The following is a 15,610-nucleotide window of genomic DNA, read 5'->3' as shown; positions in this document are numbered from 1 at the left end:
TCAGATACATAACCGGCAAGGGCGGAGCTAGTGTGTTGTATGGGGGTTCAGCCGAACCCACTAGCTTTTGCACAGATCCTATATTTGTAAATAAAAAATTCGAAAAACGTATATAATTATATATGTCGGAACCCATATACAATGTAGTCTGTTGGTCCAGTGATAGGTGTATCAGCTTCCCAGGTCGAAGATGGTTCAAACTCCACTAATCACATTGTGCTAAGTAAACATTCACACACTTTTACACTTTTTTATAAAAACAAAATAAAAAAACAAAAAAAAAATAAGTATTATTAGGCTTTCTCTTAGCCTTTTACAACGGTCAAAAACCTTCTCACTTTGGTCAATTAGGCTCTTGCCTCTTCGTCTCTTCGAATAAGAAACGTCAAACGGGTTATTATTTTTTCAAATTGCACTTTTGCTGCTCTTCCAAGGTATGTAATGTGGTTTTCATTTCTCTTTCAGTTTTCGCAGATGCTAGATTGCTTATTGCTAGTTTCATAGTTTTGCATCGGAATTCATTAGTCACGACCAATAAATTGTGATTAGATTTTCAATTTTGCTTTAGATTTTGGGTTGAAGTGTTTTAGTATGCATTGTTTCTGTAATTCTGTTGCAACATATATTTTTCCTATTTTATGAATTGTGATTGCAACGCAGTAGTGTTCATCGTCGATATGGAAAAAAAGTGAGTGAATCTTTCACAACGGAAGGTTTTTGAAGTTGGAACAAAGGTATAGAAAGACTTAAAAAACATGTGGGTGAAGTGAATAATGTTCATCGTCGATGTTTCAAGATGTGGATGAAGTGAAATAGTGAATAGTGTTCCGAACTCTCAGACTTTAAAGTCTGGCTCCGCCTCTGATAACCGGATGAGAGATGGAACACTAAACATCACAATAATCATAAACCGCTTCCTTCTAACCCTTAGACTCCTTTTAAACCAGCTGATAATTGGGCTAATAACCTTACTTCTAAATAATTCCTGGAATTTAAACTGATAAATGCTCACCCTCCAGTTTTTTTTTCGAGTTTTAATTAGTGATATTTTTGTGCATATACTCACACAACGCATATGCATACAAACTAGTTCCCTGAGGTGTAAAACATCTTAGTTTTGGTATCCAAATACTTGCGCACTTGGAATAGCCTAAACGTCCTATTGAAACGTCTTATTCAAACATAGAGTTCAATAGGAGAAGCAGACCTATACTTTGATGCTAACAATGATTAATAGGACTTGACATAAGAAAAATATGGTGTCTTCCACATCAACATACAAAGAGGAAGCCCAAACTTCTTGTTATATATAAAATGCTATCACAAGTGCTGCAAAAGAGTCACACAACGGCGCAGTGAGCACAAAGAGAACTATTGTTTGGCCTTTTACTAAAGAATACCGTGTGCTCGTTGCAATAAGTGGCATGCACTAATTTGTTTCAGTCTTTTTAAGATGCTATGTTTCACAAAATAACAACTACGATTTTTTTTTAAAAACTTCTTAATCATATAAGCTCTTTCAACTCAGCCAAGATGATGAACAAGGATTTCTTCAAGAAATATGGGTTTTGAAAATCTTAAGATGACGAACAAGAATTTCTGGAGAATCATAGTCCACAATCCAGAGGCATAACAACTTTTGAGGACAAAAAAGAATAATATTTTTAGAGAATATGATTGGAAAAAGAAATTGGTGGGGGTTGGTAGAGACTTTTACTTCTGCAATTTTATTTCCTTTATGTTTAAGAAATTTACTGTGCTAAGCTGAGTCAGCTTATCTGACTTTGAAAAAATATTAAGGGACAACGAGAAATTCATGAATCTTGTGTAATATTCAAGATCCATGTATACCAATTAATGACTTTATTCCCTCCCCTATTTCTACTTGTTCACTAATAACTTGTACATACTTAAAAAAATAACAAATAATGACATAACACATAAATATGCCCTTCAACTTGATCTCAAATTATATGTATGACCTTCAACTTCGGGTGTGTACAAGCAGATACTTTAACTTGAATAAAGATTAACAAATAGACACATGTGTCCTATGTGGCATCCTACGTGGAAAATTCCTGTCCTACATGGCGTCCTATGTGTACTATGCCACATAGGACATGTGTATTTACTTGTTCAACTCTATACAAGTTTAAGTGGCTACTTGTGCATATCCAAAGTTGGAGGTCATACATGTAATTTGATGTCAAATTAAATGGCATATTTATGTATTATTTAATAAATAATATTACAATAGGGTTATTATATACCAACCTTTGAATATAATAAATTCAATATTTTGAAAAATATATATTGATTAATGAGTATAATTAATAACTAATTTGATTAATGAGTATGATTAATAACTAAGGGCAAAATGGATATAAATAAGTAAATTATCCATTAGGTTTACAAACAGGAAACGTGTTGTTGGACTATCTTTTTACATGTTGATGTGAATTTAGGAAGTATTATGTTTCATGTAAGCGAAACCATTATTTCAAATTCACAACACTTTGACTACAAATGTTGTTGAACAACTTTGACTACAAATTTTGTTGATACAGGTTTACAAACAGGAAACGTGATGTTGGACTATCTTTACATGTTGATGTGAATTTAGGAAGTATTATGTTTCATGTAAGCGAAACCATTATTTCAAATTCACAACACTTTGAGTACAAATGTTGTTGAACAACTTTGACTACAAATTTTGTTGATACAAATAAGTAATTTTAGGAAAAGTGTTGCAACTAGAAGTTATATTAAGAGAAGATTGATCTTCAAACCGTCTTTGACTAAAAATGGCTTCTGCATCACGAAACACCAACCATAGTCTTGTCCATGTCTTTCTCGTCTCATTTCCGGGTCAAGGCATTGTCAACCCTCTTCTTAGACTAGCGAAGCGTCTTGCTAGCAAGGGCATGCTGGTCATTTCTCTGCAACCTAACGAGTTTGGCAAAGAGATGAGAGCTGTCAGTGAGAATTTGATCACTGATCAACCAACTCCTTATGGAAAGGGTATGATCAGATTTGAATTCTATGAGGATGGATCTGCGGACTATTTAGATCAGTCCAAAATAGTTGATGTTAACTTGGAGATGGAAATTCTTGAGCAAGCCGGACGAAGGAACTTGCCTAAAATTCTGAAGAAGCAGGAGAAGGAAGGCCACCCTGTTTCTTGTGTAGTCAACAGTCCATTTAGACCATGGGTATGAGAAATTGCTGAGAGTCTTGTAATACCTAACGCGTTGCTTTGGGTAGGGTTGTGCAAAAACCGAATAGATCGATAAATCGAACCGATAAAAACGTTATTGGGTTATTGATATTGGGTTATCGGGTTAATGGTTTTTTATTGGTTTTATAAAAAAATTTATTGGGTAAATGATTCGGTATCGGTTTTAGCTTATTGGGTTATTGGTTAAACCGATAACCCAATAAAGATACACTAAGTTATTGTTTTATCCTTATTTATGTTATATGTTTAAATCTCTCTCTCTTTATCTATCTATCTATCTAGAGAAAATTGAAGGAAATGCGTCCTTTAAGTGTTGAATGAAGGATTGGTGACATTGACCTACAGATAGGGTCAAACATCATTAGGAAAATTGATTAAGTTAATTGTGGACTTGATTAATATTTACAAAACTTTCTAATCTTTTCAAAAATACAAATCAACCCAACCCACAGCCCTCTTAAATCCAAATCAACCACTCTCTCCTCTCTCCCAACCAATAGTTCTACAAAATTTCTCCCTTCAACCCCCGACGACTTCTACCTCCAGCGACAAATAGTTAGGCTTCGAGTTCCTCTCTTTTCTCCCTTCAACCCCCAGCGACTTCTACCTCCGGCGATAAATAGTTGGGCTTTGAGTTCCCCTCTTCAATTCAATCAACCTGTCTCTCATCCCTCTCTCGACAGTTTCTCTCAACTCTCTCCCAACCAACTGTTCTGCAAATTTCTCATTTCAATCCTCCGCAACTTTAACATCCGACTACAAATAGTTGGGCTTCGAGTTCCTTTTCAACTTCAACCTTCAATCGACGTGACAACCTTGCTCTCCGACCACAACAACTTCGAATTCTTCATCATTCCTTTTCTTTTTTCACAGGTAAAAATTTATGGCCTTTTTAGTTTTGAAGAAAACGAGGAACTTGAGCCAACTTCTCTTATAGTATTGGTTAACAATTTCAATATTTGTTGCACTAATTTGAAATGCAGTCTGAATAAAATCCTAATTTCTGGCATTTGTTCTCTTTTCTTTTCAAAGTGAATTATGATATTTTGTTGTTTGTTGCATTTTTTTAAAGTTTGATTTTTATTGTTTGTGTTTATAAAAACAAAACGACAATTTGGTTTGATTTGTTCTGTTTTTGTTCTTGGTACAAATGGTTAAATTACTTTTTTTTTGTTGAACAAAATTGTGCTACTATTTTTCGTTTCCTCCGATAGATTACCCATCTGGTGCAACATATTAACCATCTAATGTAATAGATTTATCATATGATGCAACAGATCAACCATCTAATGCACCAGGGGAACCATCAAATTATAATTCTGATGCAACAAATTAATAATCTGATACAACAGATTAACTATCTGATGCAACAGCTTGACCATATGTTGCAACAGATTAAGCATCAGATAAAAAATCTGATGCAACTAATTAACCATCTGGTGCAATGAAAGAACCATCAGATTAATGATCTGATACAACCGATGAACCTCTTGTTGGACAAAATCCTATCAACTCTTTCTACAGGAAATGTCCAAGACTTGATTTTTCCAACTGATCATTCATCTACCGCGATAGACGATCTTATGTTAGAAGAAATCTAAATAATATTGACCGTTGATAACTGTTCCAATAGATCACTCATGTGTTGCAATAGATGTGTGACCTATTGCACAGACCATTCATCTTTCTCAACAGATGAGTGATATGTTTTGTATTATCGCAACAGATTACTCAGCCGTTGCTGCAGGTTAGTTAACTGCTCTGACAGTTCACTCATATATTACAACAAATGTGTGATCTGTTGCACAAACTATTCATCTTTCTTAGCAGATGAGTGATATATTTTGTATTATTGCAATAGATTATTTAATTGTTCTAACATATCACTCATATATTACAACAGATAATGTCACAACAGTTGTATGATCTATTGAACAGACCATTCATCTATCTTAAAAGATGAGTGATATGTTTTGTATTGTTGCAACAGATTACTCACCTACTGCAATAGTTTGGTTATATGCTGCAATAGATATACTACCTGGTGTAACAGATCGGCGATCTATTGCAACTGTTATTTTACTGTTTTACTTATCTGATTTACTGTTATTCTTTTTTAATGATGCATTAATCAAAAATAATATATTATTTTATGTTCCTGTTAATTTTAGATAATATGGTTCCCAAAAGAACATAAACCGAATCAAGTCCAAGTAAAGGAACAAGTAAAGCAGCTAGGCTATATCCACCACTCTATGAGCTTGCTTTACAAGCGTTATCTCAATTGGGAGTAGAATATGATGAATATGGGGAGGAGGGATATTTCAAAAGAGATGATGCAGATGCTAATAGCCCTTCCACTGAAGAGCTATTCAAAGCCTTCAGCATTGATTGTTATCCTGTAAGAATACAGTGCAATGGTGCCGCAGATTTAACGGGTGATTTCGTAGTTAAGTCAGCCATGGGAAAATCTTTCGACGCCTTCAGAAAAATACTTCGAGAACAATTGTTGAATGCTTATTTCAGGGAAAGCTTCTTTGGGAAATATCTTGATTTGCAGGAGGAGAACAATGGTCATTTTCAAATGAAAATGGTATATAAACTTCTCAACCGTAGGTTTATGTATGAAAACAAAGATAAGATGGATGAGGTGTGGATAAATTACTGTGGCATGTCTGTTTGTTTTGGTTGGAAGGAGTTTGTCATAGTTACTGGACTAAAATATTATCCTCCTTCTCAAGTTATACCTATTCTAACCCAAAAAAAGCACCCCGCACACCTAATAAAGACAAAGGCAAGTCATGTGATCGTGATGACCTGGCATCCATTGTTGGTCCAAGCTTCAAAAATAAAAATTTGATAGAAGTGTTGAAAGGTAAATGACTTTCAAAGAAGCACAAGTAGTCATTGTGCTTGGTTTGGTTTGTACATAATATTTTTTGGGCGAGAGACATTAACAACAACATAAACGTTGGTTTAATAAAGCTCTCCGAGGATCTTGAGGTGTTTAACAACTATCCTTGAGGATATGAAATCTTCAAAATGACTATCAAATATTTGTTGACTCCGTTAGCGCCAAAAACAGTCAACTTATATGGCTTCCCATGGGATTTTATGGTAAATGTTTCTTTCTTCTATTATGATATCATTCATTTTTTTCTCTCAATAATGGTTTTGAATTAGTGGCGTTATATAGGCTTGGGCGTTTGAAGCCATTCCTTATTTGAGACAACAAGTGAACTACCCAGAAGGAGTTTTCTGTCCAAGAATCTTGAGATGGTTGTAGGCCAAAACTGATAAAAATGTAAAATTTCTTGATTTCTTCAACCCTCCGAAGGATGCAGTAAGTATAATTATAATTAATTTTTTCTTTTAATTAATGCTTTTTTTTGAATGATCTAATCATCATTCTAATATATGTAATAATTTATGTTAGATCGTGTATCCATCGCTAGTTTCGATCAATCGAGAGTTGAAGATGCCATTTTTTCTTACTTTACGGTCTGTGCAAACTTTATCGGACCCTAAGGTCATCGACAGAATAAAAATGGAATTGTTTGGAGCAACAACCATTATAGGAAAAATAATTTTGGAGGGTGGGCTTGTTATTATTGATGGTCTTAGTGGTGATGGAGCTGTTGGTGCTGGTAGTGGTGCTGCTGTTGGTGTTAATGATGCTCTTTGTACAGTATTTAAAGAAAATCATTATGAGTATGATCATACTGGTTATACAAATTTTGCCTTTCCTAGCGAATGTTCTGCATCCAAATGTCAAGACTGCAGGGCGAAACATGATGTAGTGATTAATGCTATTAATGTATTAACTACTTCTATAAGGGAATTGACATCTAAGAGGGGTCTCATTCCATCAGAGAGGATTTTATTTTCATCTGCTCCATTAGAGATTAGGGCTAAGAGGAGAAGGAGAGTGATTTTCAGGGCATTATCAAGCATCCAAAAAAGCTAAATTGCAACGCCTCTGTCTGTGTATTGCAATGAGCAATGTACAATGTCCAAAAAAGAGCAGCACGAGCTAAAGAAGGTGAATATATTTTATGTCTTCCAACTAAAAAAACAAACAGACACATATATATTTCAACAAATGACATATCTGCTGAAAATTATCAAACAAATATAAACATCTGTTGCAACAGTTGACTAACCTATTGCACCAGATACTTTATCTGGTGTAACATATATCTCGTCTGTTTTAGCAAATCAAACAACTCTTCGTACTGCTTTTATTTGTACCAACAAACGACCTATCTACTGCAATAGATGATTAATATGTTACAACGGATGGTTCATCTATTGGAAATTGTCACACAGGGTCTTTCTCATGTAGAAATTTGCCCCAATAGTATAATCTGTTTGGGATAATTTAAAATGAGAGGAAGACCTATTTGATTTGCTAGAAGAAATGAATTATTCTTTTCCATTTGGTTGTATCTCCGTGATTAGCATTGACCAATTCTGGCTTTCTAGGTGGATGTAGAAGAAGCTACTACTGAATAACATTGACAATATGCTACTCTTTTTATGGAAATACAGAGAACAGAAAGCGCAAAAACTGTACATAAGCGACAATAAAGATCCACGACGAGCAAAGTCGAATTCCATAACACCGAATGAAGAACAACTTGTCCATACTGAGTAGATCTTTATAGCTTGATCCTATCAAAGCAATCCTTGGCAGTATACTTAAATCGTTGTTGATGTATTTGTTGAGATCTATACCCATAACAATTTTTTCACATTTCATTTATTCGTTCACTTATTTCAACTAATTTATGAAGGTTTCGATTTATTTTATTTTGTCTACAAAATTTATTTGTTCCTTAGATTTGAACTTATTAATTGAAAAGGAATACAAGATTTAAATATTACAACAGATTATATATCTGTTGCTACAGAAGACATATCTATTGGAAAAATCAAACAAATTTAGACATATGTTGCAATAGGTAGGTGATCTATTGGAATTTATTAAATAGGTCTTCCCACTGTTGCAATAGATAGACTTTAGATAAAAACATCGATATAATGGAACAGATGACCAACCTATTGCAACAGATAAACTATACGTCAGAACAGGTAGGATAACTGTTACAGCAGATGGAGAATCTGTTGCATTATAAAAATTCAACTTTTGTTGGACATAAAAAATTGCCACTACGTGTAAAAAGGTTAAAGTGAATTGAATTGAAATAAAAAAGGCGCAACCCATCGATGGTGTTCAGTTCAAACACCTAAAATAAAATAGGCATCAAGTAGACACTGTTCATTTTAAACACGTAAAATAAAATAGGCATCAAATGTGTCAGTGTCAGTCTGACACATTTCGCTGACTTGCAATCACTTGGCCCCCAACGGTCATTTTTTCCCACCATTTTCTTATATATTCATCTTCCTCCTAAAATTTAACCCTAAATTCCCAAATCTTCTTCTTCATCGTCATCTTCTTTTATCTATCTAAATTTTTCAAATTATTTCTTTCATTTTTTCCAACTGAGCTTGACAATGTTGACCACATCTTCCACTATTTTTTGTGATAAAGATTTTTGATATTGTAAGTGCAGTTGTGAAGCTCTGTTAAAGACTTCTTGGACTCAACAAAACGCGGGTCGTAGGTTTTTTACTTCTAAGATTTCAAAGGTAATATATTTTTTATTTAATTAGTTGATTAATTATTGACTTGTAATTGTTTTGTAATTGTGTTCCATTTTTCTATGGAAATTGGGTGGATGCGATTACTTTGATTGGTATGAAGAACGACACCCTTCACAAGCAAATTGTGTAATTTGGGGTTTGTTGACCAAAGTCAAGGCTTCTGAAAAGAAACAAAATCAAGCAAGAAGATACTACATTGTTGCCGTTATTGCTACTGGTTTGGTGTTGTTGGGCACATGAATATTCAAGCCTAATTGCTGAAATTTTCATGGTGGTGTGTGTATTTGCTAGTGTTTTGGTGTTATCGAGCACATGGATATTCAAGCGTAACTATTGAAAAATATCAAAAAAATTTAGGCATATGTTGTAAAATTTAGGTTATCTGTTGAAAATTATCAATCAAGTTTTCCCACTGTTGCAACAGATTAGACTTAGATTATTAGATTATTCATAGAACCAACATTGGCGTAATGCAATAGTTGACCAACCTATTACAATAAATAAACTATCTGCTAGAAGGGATTAAATATATTTTACAATAGATTGACAATCTAATCTATTGCATTATAAAAACTCAACTTTCATTAGAAAAAAATTATTTCCACTACATGTACATGTAATAAAGTGAAGGGTGAATTGAAATTGAAAATTTCTATTTCACAGGCTCTTCTATATACACAGGCTTTAAGCATCCAGTTAGTACCCCATAAGCCCAGACCTCTTGCACGTTTACCACAGCATTGTCGCACAGAAAAGTTATTGGCTCAGCCATTTTTGTGCCGGTCAGCAAATATTCGATGTGTGCAAGGGTGCGAGCCGCTCGCTTTAGCAGCATCATCTTTTGGAAGGATCATTCCCCTATTTTGAACTTTAAAATCCCACGATTTATTCATCAACAGTTCCTTTGGCAAATGATTCATCAGTTTACTCTCCCTCAACAAGATGGGAAGCAGCATCATTAGTGGCTCCACGAGGAGAAAAGATTGAAATCATCGCTGGGAGGTACATTGAAGTCATAAACATTTATCTTTCCCTCTTCGAGTAGTATCTCAACAGCAAGATAATACATGTCATTCACACTAATGACTGCAAGAATCCTTTTTGTCTCGTTCCAGCTCTTGCTGTGTGGATTTGGCCTGTCCCCTCTAACATATTTTAATATTTCCAAGACCAACGTAGGAACTAGGAAATCAAGTCCCACACCAAGGGATGACGCCTCTCCATTGAGTTGATCGTACCTATCTTGAGTTTCTTGTAGAAGTCGAGGTCCGTTATCCTATCGGCAGCGTTATAAGCTTCTCGGTACGTTAATTGTCTTTTTCTCATGAGGAAGAGAATTATGTCAACATGTTGTGAGATAAAAATTTAATTTTTAAATAGGTTAGTAATTTTAAAGATGCAACAGACGATCCATCTATTGCATAGGGTTTTATGAATTAATAATCCAAGGCAACTTATGCAACAAATGGATAATAAGTTGCAACAAAACCACTACCAGTTGCACCAGTATAACCAGCTGTTGCAACAAATATAAAATTTGTTACGTAGATTCTTCTTCATGGGGTAGATTAGAATGGCTAGGTTAGGAAAAGTAAACTTGCCTTATTGTAATACTCCGTATATTTCTAAGCTAGAAAATGAACCATTGTTCCTACACATGAAACCTCTTATCCTATGATTCATATTTGAGTACTTGAATTAGGATGAGTATCCTATTGATAATAGAGCTTATGATGTGTTAAGCATGTTCATCAGAGTCACTTAGAGTAAGCCAACATAAGAATTTTTGAATCCACCAAGTTTTCATACGTGATTTCACATAGCTCATCTTTGAACAAGTATAACTTGGTTTATACGTGGTTTTTTGGCATATTTATACCCTCTAAATTGTAGAGAATTGAATAAGCTTTTCGTCGATACCAAATTTGCCTAAATCGGACACCCGGTGAAGAAGTTATGGCAATTTAAAGTTTCAGCAGCGTCGTTTCAGTCAGTAGCGCGTCGCGCCGTAAGCGAAAATGACGTTCATCAATTTTTAGTGTCTCTCCACAATTCCAGCACATCACTGTGAGTTTCCAGGTCACAAACAGGTGGAAACGCAATGTCTCCGCATCGCGTCAGGGGCCCAAATCAGGTAATTTTCATAGAAATTAAATGACGCATCTAGAGGGCTATTTGGGTTATCTCCCCCCCCCCCCCCCCCCATATAAGTCCCAAACATGGGATTTAAGATCCAAATCAGCTCTTTACATTACCTTTTATCAAAATTCACTCAAGAACAACCAAGAACAAGTCTAGGGTTCAATTGGGGGTTTCAAATTCCAAGTTTATTTCACTACTATCTTCACGGATCATTAATCTAAGGTATGCGTAGTGTTCATATATGGATCCAATCAGTTCATAGAGCTCAAGAACCATGTTTTAAATACTATTTTGTCAACTTTTTATGGTAATATGAGCATGTACATGTTAATGATTTTTGTTTATGTTTTAACATGATATCTAAAGGTGTTTTCATGGAATATACAGGTTATTTGTTGAAAACTATGAACTTTAGGTGGTGTAATATGGTGCAAGTTATGAAACACACCTATGCCTTAAATAATGCATGCTAGGTGTTTGATAAAATGCTTGGGATGTTACGAATTTATGTTTACATGGTTCCATGATATCTAAATGACAAGTCTGTGTTAGCTATATACTTAAATATAAATTCCATGCTATTGATATGTTGTTATTGTTGTGGTATGAAGCATGTATGATAATGGATATATATAATATGTACACGAAATATATCCATGAAATCCCTACAATATTTAAGATGTTGAATAACTACATGAAGTATAAGATCCCCTACTTATGATATTATGAATTGTGGACTCCAATCTTGTGATCAAGTCATGTCATGTGTATTAGTTTCCTTCTATCGAGTCCTGGGGGTATTTGTACCCGAAAAATATAGTTGTGTGGCTAGATCCATGTCATTTTGTCTCGATAATCTCAATCAAGCTATAATCTATAGAACTCAGTCAGCTATGTGACTTAGGAAACCTCAAAAATCTCATGATCTCAGTTAACTCTTAGATAGTAGTACTATTCCGTCAGTCAACGGAAGTCAGTTAATCAGTCTATGTATAGTCATTTGAATCATGTTCAGTCTCTTTAGATGGGAGTAGAAGTTAGCACCGAGTGAACCCAAGGATGGGAACTTACCTACCAGTTTAGGGTGTGATTCTTAGCAGTCATTCTTGCATTCCAGAACTATATAGCCAGCATAGGTTGAGACATCTTAACCTGTCAGATTAGGGTTGATGAGGTGGCTTAACCTATTAGTTCAGGGTTCCCACCGCTCTCGTTTCGAGTACCTGCCAGCTAAGGGTCACTCACAACTATCCTACCAGTGGCACGGTATTGACACCTTTCCAGTCGGGGTAGAGATTGGACCCCATCTTAGCCATAATGGCACACATAGGGCATGTCGGTTAAACAACTGCCTCCCACAGTTTTAGACTCAGTCTCAGTAAAAAAACTCAGACAGTTCTTCATATATCAGTATACTAGGACTATTAGAAACAGTCAAATTCAGTTATAGCACGGGACTCAGAAAGTTCCATTAGATTCAAGACTATCAGACACAGTCACCCATGCTATTAGAACTACAGTTTCAGCCATGTAAGTTATCAGTAAACCATGTATTAGCGTATAGATTTAGCTATCACGTACTCACAATCTCAGTAACTATGTATGTATGTTTGTACTCTTACGTTCATATCAGTCAGTCAGTTAGCATTATTCATGCATGTAAACCCTTTGTATTAGACTACCTCACTCGTATACTCAGTGCTCCAGTTGTACTGACGCATTTGTGCTATGGTGCTTTCTTTTCATGATACACCATAGGTTTAGAGACACGAGTTCTAGACCAGCAGTAGTAGCTGCATTCCAGTATATAGAGTTGCAGTAAGTCCTTTTCATTCGAGGATGATACAATATTATTTTATTCCATTTATTATTTCAGCTCTGTTTTGCTAGACGGAGTTAGTTGGAGACATGTTCCTTCAACTCTTTATTCAGATAGTATTTAGAGGCTTTCAGATTTAGTTTAGATTGGATTTAGTTTTCAATTATTTTGGGTATCTTTCACCCACACGGATGTTACTCTTTTACAGATTCTTTATTTAGTTGAACCTTATGGCCTATATGTTCATATTTTCCATATTATTACATTATATATTGTAGTGCACAGGTACAGATATCAGTCATGGGTTTGCTTATGGTTCTTCGGGGTCATAAGCACCGTGTAGCATTCCGATTCAGAAAATCAGGGTGTTACAAACTTAGTATCAGAGCCTAAGGTTCAATAGAGTCCTAGGAAGTCTGAAAGCCACATCTAGTAGAGTCTTTTGCATGGGTGTGTTGCACGCCACATTTATGTACAGGAGTCTATGAGATGTTTTAGGAACAGTTTTCCTTCTTTCAGTATACATAACGTGCTAGTGAGGATAGTCTCAAGTTAAAATCTCAGTCTAATCCATTCTTATCTTATTTCAGAATATGGCCCCAAAGAGAAGAAACCATCCAGCTCCTCAGCCCGAAGATCCTTTGGGAGAATATGTCTCTCATGGGGAGTTTAGAGCCGCATTCACCACACTTGCTCAGTCTATGGCTGCCCAAAATGAATGCCCACCAGTTATTTTGGCCAATCCAGTGGCCAATTCCACAGCAGCTAGGATTCAGAACTTCACCCGAATGAGCCCTCTATCTTTCTTCAGGTCTAAGTCTAATAAAGACCCTCAGGAATTCACTGACCAAGTCTAGAAGGTCATTAATATCATGGGATTCACTTCTGTTCAGAGTGCTGAGTTAGCCACATACCAATTACAGGATGTCTCTCATACTTGGTACAAACAGTGGAAGTTAGAGAGGGTAGACGATGCAGGTCCTATTGAGTGGGAGGAATTTGTCACAGCTTTCTTAGATAGATTCTTTCCCCATGAGCTAAGAGAAGCCAAAGTTCTTGAGTTCATCAACCTCAGGTAGGGAAATATGCCAGTTAAGGAGTATTCTCTTAGATTTACTTAGCTAGCCAGATACGCCCTTCTTGTAGTTGCAGACAACAGGGCTAAGATGAGCAAGTTTGTGTCAGGGGTGAATGATAGTGTGGTAAATGATGGTAGATCTGCGATGCTGAACAATGATATGACTTTAGCCAAGCTCATGACCCATGCTCAGAAAATAGAAGAGCATAAGGTTAGGACTAGGGAGAGACAGAACAAGAGAGCAAGGTTAGGCAGTTTTATTTTTGCTCAACCCAAATCAGAGGGAGGAAACCATTCACAGTTTCTTCCCAAGGCATCAGCTCTAGCTTATTGTTCTACCAGTATTCTAGCTCCTTCCTCCACCGGTTCTCTAATGCCAAAATTCAGAGATGAAAATAGGGATAGAGCATCAGGCTCTAAATCTCAGGGCAGTGTTAGTATTGCCTGAACAAATCCCCTATGTCAGACTTATGGTAAGAACTACAAGGGTATTTGTAGAGTCGGTAGTGATGTCTATTTTGGTTGTGGTAAGCTAGGCCACAGGATTAGAGAGTGTCCTCAGTCAGGTCATTAGGGTCAGCAAAACCGTTCCACATCTCTGTTCGGTCACACGAACCAGCAGGGTGCCACTTCCAGTGCTACTAGTAGACAACGCCCAAACAGACTCTATGCTCTTCAGACCCGACAGGATCAAAAAAATTCTCCTGATGTCATTACTGGTACATTATAGATTTTCCATGTTCATTTTTATGCTTTGCTAGACCCAGGTGCACCCTTGTCTTTCGTCACTCTATACATAGCAGACAATTTTGAAATCAGTCCCAAAATTTTAGCAGAGCCCTTTTCAGTCTCTACCCTAGTGGGTAAAACCATTATAGCTCGGCAGGTATACAAGAACTGCCCGATTATGATATTTTAGAAATACACATCAGCAAATTTAGTTGAGTTAGAGATGAATGACTTTGATTTTATTCTCGGCATGAATTGGTTTCATTCTTGTTATACCACAGTAGTCTGTAGAAACAGGATAGTTTATTTTCAGTTCCCGAATGATCCCATCCTAGAGTGGAAGGGTAGTACCTCAGCGTTCAGGGGTCAGCTTGTTTCCTACCTTCGGGCAAGGAAAATAATTTCTAAGAGGTATGTGTATCATCTCGTGCATGTTAAGGATTCCAGTTTTGGATCTCCTAGTCTCGAATCAGTCCTAGTGGATAATGAATATTTAGATATATTTCCCGAAGATCTTCCAGGTATTCCTCTCGAAAGGGAAATAGACTTCGGCATAGACCTTCTCCCAGATACTCAGCCTATTTTTATTTCACCATACAGAATAGCCCCAGCAGAACAAAAGGAACTAAAAGATCAGTTGAAGGATCTCTTAGATAAAGGATTCATTAGGCCCAGTATATCCCCATGGGGTGCACCAGTCTTATTTGTGCGCAAGAAAGACGATTCTCACAGGATGTGTATGGATTACCGTTAACTCAACAAAGTTACGATCAAGAACAAGTATCTACTTCCTAGAATAGATGACTTGTTTGACCAACTTCAGGGTGCCAGTTAATTCTCTAAGATAGACCTCAGATCAGGCTATCATCAGCTCAGAGTTAGAGAATGTGACATCCCAAAAATAGCTTTCTATACTCGGTATGGTCACTTCGAA

The 15,610-nt window shown here is 36.1% G+C and overlaps 2 pseudogenes; both read left to right on the top strand.

Moving 5' to 3' along the window:
• The first annotated feature begins 1,346 nt into the window (after nt 1-1,346).
• On the top strand, nt 1,347-1,456 carry LOC124886932 (annotated as a pseudogene).
• Nucleotides 1,457-2,804: 1,348 nt separating this feature from the next.
• LOC107879211 overlaps nt 2,805-15,610 on the top strand; it is a 38,502-nt pseudogene continuing 25,696 nt past the window's right edge.

This window comes from Capsicum annuum, chromosome 8 (assembly GCF_002878395.1).
Source record: "Capsicum annuum cultivar UCD-10X-F1 chromosome 8, UCD10Xv1.1, whole genome shotgun sequence".
NCBI lineage: Eukaryota > Viridiplantae > Streptophyta > Magnoliopsida > Solanales > Solanaceae > Capsicum > Capsicum annuum.
This window is presented reverse-complemented; position numbering and strand designations above follow the sequence as displayed.